Genomic DNA, 13576 nt, shown 5'->3' on the forward strand with positions numbered 1-13576 from the left:
TTCATAATTAATTTTTTATATATATATTATATTATAATATTAATTTATATTATAAAAATAATATTTATTATTAAAATATTTATTCTCCTTTCGGGGTTCCGGCTCCCGTGGCCGGGCCCCGGAATTATTAATTAATAATAAATTATTATTAATAATTATTTATTATTTTATCATTAAAATATATAAATAAAAAATATTAAAAAGATAAAAAAAATAATGTTTATTCTTTATATAAATTATATATATATATATAATTAATTAATTAATTAATTAATTAATAATAAAAATATAATTATAAATAATATAAATATTATTCTTTATTAATAAATATATATTTATATATTATAAAAGTATCTTAATTAATAAAAATAAACATTTAATAATATGAATTATATATTATTATTATTATTAATAAAATTATTAATAATAATCAATATGAAATTAATAAAAATCTTATAAAAAAGTAATGAATACTCCTTTTTAAAAATAAAAAGGGGTTCGGTCCCCCCCCTTCCGTATACTTACGGGAGGGGGGTCCCTCACTCCTTCTTAATTAAATTATCTTAATTAAATTATCTTAATTAAATTATCTTAATTAAATTATCTTAATTAAATTATCTTAATTAAATTAAAAGGGGACTTTATATTTATAAAGTAATTATATTATTATTATTATTATTATTTATTTATTTTATTTTTATTATTTTATTATATATATTATATATTAATACAGATAGAAGCCAAAAGGTCAGGCGCTTTCTTTGGGAGAAAGACCTAGTTAGTTCGAGTCTATCCTATCTGATAATAATTTAATTAACCATTAAAAAAAAGTATATATATTTATCATAATATATTAAATTTTATTACATTACAAATGAACACTTTTATTTATATTTATAAAAATATGAACTCCTTCGGGGTCCGCCCCGCGGGGGCGGGCCGGACTCCATATTATTATTATTATAATTATTATTATAATTATTATTATAATTATTATTATAATTATTATTATAATTAAAGAGTTTTGGATACCAATATGATATAATATGATATAGGACCGAAACCCCTCATTTTATCATTTATTTATAATATTATAAATAAAAAAAAATATTATATATTATAATAAAATTAATATCATAATATATTATATTATATATTATATTATATATATATATATATATATTCTTTTATAAAATTTATATTCTTCTTATTAAAATTAAAAAGGGAGCGGACTTTTAATTATATTTAATTATAGTTTTTAATCATTGGTTGAGATTTCAAAATAAGGTATAATATTTATATTATTCTTTAACAAATATTATATTATAAAAAAAGATATAATATTTATATTATTCTTTAACAAATATTATATTATAAAAAAGATATAATATTTATATATTATTATTAATATTATTTTTAAGTTCCGAAAGGAGAAACTTATAATTTTTATATCATTATTTATTATTATTTTTAATTTCAACTCCTTTTAGGTATTTCCATTTAACTTTCAGCAGAGACTTTCTAATTATAATTATATATATATAAATTTAAATACATTTATAAAAAAGTATATAATATAATTATATTATATATAATAATATTATTAAATGAAGTATTCTTTATTATTAATTATAGGATATCTGGGGTCCATTAATAATTATTATTGTAAATAATAATAAGGACCCCCCCCATTATCTAATTAATAAATATATAAATAATCATTAATAAATATATTAATAATTATTAATAAATATATAAATAATCATTAATAAATATATAAATAATATAATATATTATAAAAATATAATAATAATAATTTATTATTAAAATATAATAATTTATTATAAAAATATAATAATTTATTATAAAAATATAATAATAACTCCTTTCGGGGTTCACACCTTTATAAATAATAAATAATAAATAATAAATAATAAATAATAAATATTAGTATTCACTAATATAAAATAATAATTATAAAAATAATCATTATTAAAAATATTATTAATTATTAAATTAAATACAATTAATATAATTTAGTTGTTTATATAATTTTAAATAATGTTTATATCAATTTAATAAAATTAAATTTATAGTTCCGGGGCCCGGCCACGGGAGCCGGAACCCCGAAAGGAGTTTATCTATATATTATAATAACTATATGAATTTAATTATTAAAAATAATAAAAATAAGGAATTTTAATAAGAAGTAATATTTATTATATAATATATAAAAAAAATATATATATATATATAAAAATATATATAATAAGTTTTATTATAATATATATTAAATTAATTATTATGAGGGGTTCGGTCCCTTTCCGGGCCCCAATTCATCTCATCTCATTTTATTTCATTTCAATATCATCTAATCTCATTTCTTTATAGATTTTACATATATATAAATATAAATATAAGATATTCACATTTATATATAATATAATATAATATAATAGATATTCATTCCTCTTTGATTAAACTAATAATTAATAATTAATAATTAATAATTAATAATTAATAATTATTCAGTAGAACTCCTTCTTAAAAAGGGGTTCGGTCCCCCTCCCATTAGTATAGTATAGGGAGGGGTCCCTCACTCCTTCGGGGTCCGCCCCGCAGGGGGCGGGCCGGACTATTATTAAATAATTTATAATTTATTATTTATTAATATATTTATATAATATAATATAATATAATATTATTCATACTTTTTATTAATATAATATAATATAATATTATTAATACTTTCTCCTTTCGGGGTTCCGGCTCCCGTGGCCGGGCCCCGGAACTATTAATATAAAGAAAAGAGTTTCAATTATTTATTTATTTATTTATTTTTTATAAAAATAAGTCCCCGCCCCGGCGGGGACCCCGAAGGAGTATTAATTTAAATAATTTATTTAATGAAATTATTAATTATAAATAAAAATAATAATTTTTAAAGATGTAATATAAAAATAAATATAATATAATTTAGGATAATTATATAAAATATTTATTATATATAGTTTTTATAAAGAGTTTTAAAAGTGATAATATAATATATAATATTTATAAGTTCCGGGGCCCGGCCACGGGAGCCGGAACCCCGAAAGGAGTTATTTATATATATATAATTATAATCTTATTAATTATTTATATATATATTTAATATTATTTTTATATAATTTTATATTAAAGTATTATAATTATATATTTAATATTATTTTTATATAATTTTATATTATTTATTTATTTATTTATTTATTTAAAAATATTATAATCATATATTTAATATTATTTAATATATTTTATATATTATATCTTTTATTGATTTATATATATATAGATTTAATAAATATATATATATATATATATATAAATATTCATTATATATTTATTATTATTATTATTATTTATTACTATTTTTTATTATATATTAATAATATATATATTATTAGTTATGGGTATCCTAATAGTATATTATTATTTTTAATAATAATTTATGATTTATGTATAATAAATAAGTAGGGAATCGGTACGAATATCGAAAGGAGTTATATATTATTAATTATTTATAATTATTTTATATATTATTAATTATTTATAATTATTTTATATATTTATAATTATTTTATATAGATAGGTTAGATAGGATAGATAGTATAGATAGGGGTCCCATTTATTATTTACAATAATAATTATTAATGGGACCCGGATATCTTATTGTTATTAATTTATATATTATTCATTATTATTAATATATATTTAATATAATTAAATATTATATTATATTATATTATATTATTTATTAAAAAAAAATCTATTACTTATTTTTTTTATTAATATATAAATTATTTATATAATTTATCATTTTTATTTATATATTATTATTTTTTATATATAAATTAATATATATATATATTATATATACTTTTTTTTTTATAATATATCTATATATATAAATAAATATATTATATTATATTTTTATATAATATATTATTAATTATTATTTTAATTTTCTATTCTATTGTGGGGGTCCCAATTATTATTTTCAATAATAATTATTATTGGGACCCGGATATCTTCTTGTTTATCATTTATTATTTTATTAAATTTATTATTATTTTTAATTTATATTTATATTATATAATTAATTATATCGTTTATACTCCTTCGGGGTCCCCGCCGGGGCGGGGACTTTATATTTTATTATATAATATATTATATTCTTATAATATATTTATTGATTATGTTATAAAATTTATTCTATGTGTGCTCTATATATATTTAATATTCTGGTTATTATCACCCACCCCCTCCCCCTATTACGTCTCCGAGGTCCCGGTTTCGTAAGAAACCGGGACTTATATATTTATAAATATAAATCTAACTTAATTAATAATTTAAATAATATACTTTATATTTTATAAATAAAAATAATTATAACCTTTTTTATAATTATATATAATAATAATATATATTATCAAATAATTATTATTTCTTTTTTTTCTTTAATTAATTAATTAATTAATATTTTATAAAAATATATTTCTCCTTACGGGGTTCCGGCTCCCGTAGCCGGGGCCCGAAACTAAATAAAATATATTATTAATAATATTATATAATATAATAATAATATAATAATTTTATATAAATATATATTTATATATTAAATTAAATTATAATTTTATTATGAAAATTATATCTTTTTTTTATATTTTTATATAATAAAAATATGTTATATATATATTAATAATAAAAGGTAGTGAGGATTAAATAAATTATATAATAATTATAACTCTTAATTATAAAATAAATATATATATATATATAAGTATCCATTTCCATATAATCTTTTAATAAATATTAATAAATATTAAAAAAAAATAATATTATAATATTTTAGTATATAATTCAATAAAATTCATTGGAGGGGTAAATAATAATAATTTACTAATGGCAAGTTATAGTCTTAAAGGTTTTTATTTTTTTTATTAAATTAATAAAATAATAATACCATTTATATATTCCATTATATATATATATTTAATAAAAATAATAATATCATTTATATATTTTATTATATATTATATATATTTTATATAAAATAATAATAATAAATTTATATTTTTATATATTATTATTAAATAATAATAATATAAATAACTCCTTCGGGGTTCGGTCCCCACGGGTCCCTCACTCCTTCTTAAGAATAAAAAGGGGTTCGGTCCCCCTCCCGTTAGTACACGGGAGGGGGTCTCTCACTCCTTCTTAAAAAATAAAAAGGTGGAAGGACTAATATAATTTTAAATAATAATTAATACTTTAATAATAATTTGTATTTCTTTATTATTAATATATTAAATATAATAATAATTAATATAATTACAATATATTAATATTATCAAATATTAATAAATATACTTTTTTATATAATTTATTTATTTATTTATTTTTTTTTTATTAAACTAATTATAATTGTAATTTCGAAAAGGGGGTGGGAGTAAACATATATAATTTATAATCTATATATATATATATATAATTTTTTAATAAATATTAATAAATATTTATAAAAAGAATAATTTATATTTATAATATATAATTTATATATTTTATTTTTATTATACAATTAATATAAAATATAAAATATTAAATATTAAATATTAAATATTAAATATTAAATATTAATTTTTATAGGGGTTATATAATAATTATATTTATAATTATATAATATTAAAAAGGGTATTTTTATAATTATTACATTTTTATTTTATTTATAAAAATATTAATTTTAATAAGTATTGAATACTTTATATAATATAAATATTAATTACATAATTAATAATTAAATAATATTTAATAATATTATTTAAATTTATTATTTATAATTATTTATTTATAAAATTCTATTTTTATTATTATTATTTTTATTTTATTATTAAAGATTAATATAATAATTATTAATATATTAAAAATCTTTTATTATATTAATATTTATAAAAAAGTATTTAATAAAAAAGATGTATAAATTTATAAATTATATAATATTATTAATTTATATAATAATAATATTATAACTTTGTGATTGTCAATTTAGTTAATCATTGTTATTAATAAAGGAAAGATATAAAAAATATTCTCCTTCTTAAAAAGGGGTTCGGTTCCCCCCCGTAAGGGGGGGGTCCCTCACTCCTTTGGTCGGACTCCTTCGGGGTCCGCCCCGCGGGGGCGGGCCGGACTAATTTAACTTTTAATATTAATATTAATATTATTTATATTTTTAATATATAAAAATAAATAATTTTATTTTTATTAATAGTATATTATATAAACAATAAAATAGTATTAATTATATAAAATTTATATAAAATATATATAAATTTATTATATATATATATATTAATATTTTAATAAAGTTTTTATTATAAATTTATTTATTTATTTATTATAATATTAATAATTTATTTATTATTATATAAGTAATAAATAATAGTTTTATATAATAATAATAATATATATATATATATATTATTATATTAGTTATATAATAAGGAAAAGTAAAAAATTTATAAGAATATGATGTTGGTTCAGATTAAGCGCTAAATAAGGACATGACACATGCGAATCATACGTTTATTATTGATAAGATAATAAATATGTGGTGTAAACGTGAGTAATTTTATTAGGAATTAATGAACTATAGAATAAGCTAAATACTTAATATATTATTATATAAAAATAATTTATATAATAAAAAGGATATATATATAATATATATTTATCTATAGTCAAGCCAATAATGGTTTAGGTAGTAGGTTTATTAAGAGTTAAACCTAGCCAACGATCCATAATCGATAATGAAAGTTAGAACGATCACGTTGACTCTGAAATATAGTCAATATCTATAAGATACAGCAGTGAGGAATATTGGACAATGATCGAAAGATTGATCCAGTTACTTATTAGGATGATATATAAAAATATTTTATTTTATTTATAAATATTAAATATTTATAATAATAATAATAATAATATATATATATAAATTGATTAAAAATAAAATCCATAAATAATTAAAATAATGATATTAATTACCATATATATTTTTATATGGATATATATATTAATAATAATATTAATTTTATTATTATTAATAATATATTTTAATAGTCCTGACTAATATTTGTGCCAGCAGTCGCGGTAACACAAAGAGGGCGAGCGTTAATCATAATGGTTTAAAGGATCCGTAGAATGAATTATATATTATAATTTAGAGTTAATAAAATATAATTAAAGAATTATAATAGTAAAGATGAAATAATAATAATAATTATAAGACTAATATATGTGAAAATATTAATTAAATATTAACTGACATTGAGGGATTAAAACTAGAGTAGCGAAACGGATTCGATACCCGTGTAGTTCTAGTAGTAAACTATGAATACAATTATTTATAATATATATTATATATAAATAATAAATGAAAATGAAAGTATTCCACCTGAAGAGTACGTTAGCAATAATGAAACTCAAAACAATAGACGGTTACAGACTTAAGCAGTGGAGCATGTTATTTAATTCGATAATCCACGACTAACCTTACCATATTTTGAATATTATAATAATTATTATAATTATTATATTACAGGCGTTACATTGTTGTCTTTAGTTCGTGCTGCAAAGTTTTAGATTAAGTTCATAAACGAACAAAACTCCATATATATAATTTTAATTATATATAATTTTATATTATTTATTAATATAAAGAAAGGAATTAAGACAAATCATAATGATCCTTATAATATGGGTAATAGACGTGCTATAATAAAATGATAATAAAATTATATAAAATATATTTAATTATATTTAATTAATAATATAAAACATTTTAATTTTTAATATATTTTTTTATTATATATTAATATGAATTATAATCTGAAATTCGATTATATGAAAAAAGAATTGCTAGTAATACGTAAATTAGTATGTTACGGTGAATATTCTAACTGTTTCGCACTAATCACTCATCACGCGTTGAAACATATTATTATCTTATTATTTATATAATATTTTTTAATAAATATTAATAATTATTAATTTATATTTATTTATATCAGAAATAATATGAATTAATGCGAAGTTGAAATACAGTTACCGTAGGGGAACCTGCGGTGGGCTTATAAATATCTTAAATATTCTTACATAAATATTAATCTAAATATTAATATAAATATTAATATTAATAGTTCCGGGGCCCGGCCACGGGAGCCGGAACCCCGAAAGGAGAAATATTAATATAAATATAAATATTAATATAAATATAAATATAAATATAAATATATTTTAATATAATATAATATAATATATAATATATTATATAAATATAATATATAAATAATATAATAAAATATTTTAATATATATATAATATAATATAATTATTATTATAATTTAATATAAATTATTATTATAATTTAATATAATAAATAAATAAATAATTATAATTATAATTATAATTATAATCTCAATATATAAATGATAAATTATTATAAATACAAAGGAAATAATTGATTTTTAAAATATATTTAATAAAATATATAATATAAATTATACTTTTTTTGTTATTATATAATAATTATATTAATATATTTAATAGAATTAAACTCCTTCGGCCGGACTATTATTCATTTTATATATTAATGATAAATCATTAATTATTATTAATAAATTTATTTATAATATTTAATTTTATATATTATTATTTATAATAAAAAAAATTATATTATAACAATTTAATTTTAATTTTTATTTTTAAATTATAAAATTAATAATTTATTTGTTTAAATAAAATTTATAACTCCTTCGGGGTTCGGCCGGACTATTAATATAAATAAATAATAAATATTTATAATAAAATAATATACATCTTCTTTAAATAAAAAAAGGGGACATTATAAATAGTATATAAATATATTATATCTTTTTTATTATTATTATTAATAAATAATAATAATAATTTATATATTTATAATATATTTAATAGTTCCGGGGCCCGGCCACGGGAGCCGGAACCCCGAAAGGAGAATGTATTATAATTATTACATATAATTATTATTATTCACTTCTTATTAAAAATAATACTCTATATAATTTATATAATTTATTTTAATATATATATATTTATATATAATATAATATATATATTTATTTATTATAATCATTTTTTTTTAACTTAAAATAAAACTTATTATAATTTATATAATTTATAATTTTTATATAAAAATAATTATATAATTTTTATTTATTTATATAATAATAATATTATTTGTTATATATTATATATTATATATATAATAAATAAATAAATAATAAATAATAATAATAAGGATATAGTTTAATGGTAAAACAGTTGATTTCAAATCAATCATTAGGAGTTCGAATCTCTTTATCCTTGATAATAATAATAAAAATATGTATTTATTTAATTATTTTAATATTTCTCCTTTCGGGGTTCCGGCTCCCGTGGCCGGGCCCCGGAACTATTAATATAATATAATATAATATAAATATTCATTTATCTTTTTTTTAATATTCTTAATTAATTAATTAATTAATATATTAATTATAAAAAATATATTATAATTTTATTATTAATAAGTATAAATATATTATTAATAATAATTTATTAAAAATATATTATTATAATATATTAATATATCATAATTATAATCAATATTATATTATTTAATTTTATAATACTTAATTATTAATATATTATTCATATATATATAAATTAAATTAAATTAATTATATTGAATATATAAATATATATATATATAAATATATAAAAAATTATATAAATTATTTTAAGTAAAAATAATATTAATAAAAATTATACAATAATAATAATAAATATTCATTATTATTTAATTAATATCTCCTTTACTTCTTTTTCCTCCGTTGAGGACTTATTATTAAGTATATTATTATATACTACTTAAGATTATATATATAATATATATATATATATTATATATAAAATATAAATATATAAATAATATAAAAATTAATAAAATAAATAAAATAAATTAGTCCGATCGAATCCCCTATTTAATTAAATTAAATTAAATTAAGAAAGAGATAAATTTATATAAAATATTATTTATAATTAATTATAATTAAATTATAATATAATATAATATAAATAATAATATAATAAAAATAAAAATAAAATAATATTAGATTATATTATATAATTTATATAATTTTTTAATAATAATAATAAATAAGTTTATTTATAATTATAAATATAAATATAAATATAAATAAAGAAGGTATTATATTTTATAAAATATAATAATAATACAAAATTTATATTTTAATAAATATTAATATAAGTTTAAAGTTCCGGGGCCCGGCACGGGAGCCGGAACCCCGAAAGGAGAAATAAATAATATATTTATAAAAAATTAAATAAATAAATATTATCTATTTAAAAATAAATATAATATAATATAATATAATAATTCTAAATATAAATAATATTTATTATAATTATTATAATAATTGTATTATTTATTAATAATATATATAATTATATTAAAACTAATATTACATTATTTTGTATATTTAAACAATTAAATTGATTATTCTTATTTGTAATCTTTATTTATTTTATTATATCTTATTAATGATAAATTATAATTATTATTAAAATAATAATTTACTTCTTTTGATATAAAAATAAAATAATATAGTTCCGGGGCCCGGCCACGGGAGCCGGAACCCCGGAAGGAGATAAATATATTATATTTTTATTCCTACCTATTAAAGGTAAAGACTCGATTCTCATAATTAAATTTATATCCTTCGGCCGGATTAATTTATTTTATTTATATTTATATTTATAGTGAATACCTTTTTTAATATTTATTTTTAATATTTATTTTTAATATTTTATTTTTAATAAAATATAATCTTGTAAGTAAGAAAAGAATTTCGGTGATTGGAACCTTGAAAGGATAAATTTCTTATTTATTATAATATTTATATTAATAGTTCCGGGGCCCGGCCACGGGAGCCGGAACCCCGAAAGGAGTATTATTAAACATTTAATATATTATATTAATATTTAATTTAAATGATTAATATATTATTATAATAATATTTATTTTATATTAAAATATTATAATTAATATATATATATTTATTTTAATAATATTATTATTATTATTATTAAAATTATTATTTTTATAAATATATATATATATATATATATATTATTTTTATTCTTATATAAATTATATAAAAAAAATATATATAATATATAATTAATTAATATATATTATTTAAATTATATATTATTTAAAATACTTTTTATATTATATCTTCTTTAAATTAAAATATAATTATTATTTATATTATAATTATTTATGAAATATTATTATTAAAATAAAAAAGAGGTTTAGACTATATATTTATTATTTATAAACTTATTATATTATTTATTATTAATAGTTCCGGGGCCCGGCCACGGGAGCCGGAACCCCGAAAGGAGAAATAAATAAAATAAAAAATAATAAATATTAATATTATTAAATATTATTTATAATAAATATTAATATTATTAAATATTATTCATATTAATAAATTTTATTATTATTTGTAATATATTAAATATTAATAATATATATATTATTTATTATAATGAAAACCTATCCTATATTATCCTATCATATAATATCATATCATATTATATTATATCTTATTATATGATATATAAAGTATTCACTCTATATGAGGTTATGATTATTATATAAATCTTATTTTATTTTTATTTTTATTTGGACTAATAATAATTATAATAATAATTATTGATATGTTCTAATATTAATAAATACATATTTATATTATAATATAAATATTCATTTCTTACTAATTAATAAAAAGTTTTTATATTCATTATAATATAAATATATAAATATATATAAATATTTTAATAATTATAATTATATTAAGATATTATAAATATATATTTATTTTTTTTTATAAAATAAATAAATAAATAAATAATTAATATTTTTATATTATAACTTATTTTTATAATAATAATAAGTATTTTATTTTTTATTATATTATTATTTATATAATTATATATATATTAATTTCAATTTAATTAATTAATTAATTGGTATTTGGCATATAATATCAATTAATTGTAATTCTTATAAGAATTAATTAATTAATATGCTTTTTATATAATTTATACTTTTATATTTCTCCTTCCGGGGTTCCGGCTCCCGTGGCCGGGCCCCGGAACTATTATTATTATTTTTATTTATTTATTATTAAAATATAATAATAAATAGTCCGGCCCGCCCCGCGGGGCGGACGCCGGAGGAGAATTATATTTTTATATAATAATTTATATTTCTATATATATATATATATATTATATATAAATATTATTATATATATTTTTATATATATTATAATTATATTCATTAATATTTTATTATAGTGGTGGGGTCCCAATTATTATTTTCAATAATAATTTATCATGGGACCCGGATATCTTCTTGTTTTTATTTATTATTTTATTAAATTTATTTTAATTATTTATTTATAATTTATATTATACAATTTATTATTTCGTTAATACCTTTATTTATATTATATAATATATTATATTATTATAATATATTTATTGATTATATTAATACATTTAACTAATGTGTGCTCTATATTTATTGAATAGTTTGGTTCTTATCACCCACCCCCTCCCCCTATTACGTCTCCGAGGTCCCGGTTTCGTAAGAAACCGGGACTTATATATTTAATACTAAAAATATAACTACATTACTTTTTTAATATATATAACAATATATATATATATATATATTAATTATATAAAATATAATACTCTATATTAAATATTATTTTTATCAATATTTATTTATATATATAATAATAATAATAATAATCAATATTAATTATTTATATATATAAGATTAATATTATTTAATATATTATGAATAATTTAATTAATAAATCTTTAAATATTATCATAAAAATATAAATTAAATAATTTCTTATTTATAATAAAGAATAATAATATATATAAATATAATAAAGAATGTAAATAATATATATATAATATAATATAATATAAAAAATATATATATATATAAATATATATATAATATATAGATAATAATATTTTTATATAATTTATTTTATTATTAAGTAATAAATAATAAAAAAATCAATATATTAAATAATATATTTATATTAGTTCGGTTTAGTTGGTATTTTGTAATGAGTAAAAAGTAATATATAATATTAAATAATAAGTATTGATATAAGTAATAGATATAATAATAATATTATTAATATTTTATATAAATAATATTAATAATATAGATTATGAAAGAGAGTATTAATATCATTAAATATATATATATGTTATATAATTTAAATGATTTTAATATATATATATATATTATATTATAGATTATGATACATTTATATAAATAATATATATATAAAAATTAATTATACTATTACTTTATAATATAATAATATTT

At 14.7% G+C, this 13576-nt stretch overlaps 3 non-coding genes across 3 annotated transcripts, besides 2 other annotated features; all 3 read left to right on the plus strand.

Annotated features, from left to right (window-relative positions):
• The first annotated feature begins 730 nt into the window (after positions 1 to 730).
• tP(UGG)Q lies at positions 731 to 802 on the plus strand. The gene has a single exon. It is a non-coding gene; the product is annotated as a tRNA-Pro (tRNA).
• Positions 803 to 4011: 3209 nt separating this feature from the next.
• Positions 4012 to 4312: an origin of replication (ORI1; Mitochondrial origin of replication).
• A 2233-nt stretch (positions 4313 to 6545) lies between these two features.
• 15S_RRNA lies at positions 6546 to 8194 on the plus strand. Its single transcript has one exon. It is a non-coding gene; the product is annotated as a 15S ribosomal RNA (ribosomal RNA).
• A 1179-nt stretch (positions 8195 to 9373) lies between these two features.
• tW(UCA)Q lies at positions 9374 to 9447 on the plus strand. The gene has a single exon. It is a non-coding gene; the product is annotated as a tRNA-Trp (tRNA).
• Positions 9448 to 12509: 3062 nt separating this feature from the next.
• Positions 12510 to 12780: an origin of replication (ORI8; Mitochondrial origin of replication).
• Between the last annotated feature and the right edge of the window lie 796 nt (positions 12781 to 13576).

The sequence above is a fragment of the mitochondrial genome of Saccharomyces cerevisiae (assembly GCF_000146045.2).
Source record: "Saccharomyces cerevisiae S288c mitochondrion, complete genome".
Lineage (NCBI taxonomy): Eukaryota > Fungi > Ascomycota > Saccharomycetes > Saccharomycetales > Saccharomycetaceae > Saccharomyces > Saccharomyces cerevisiae.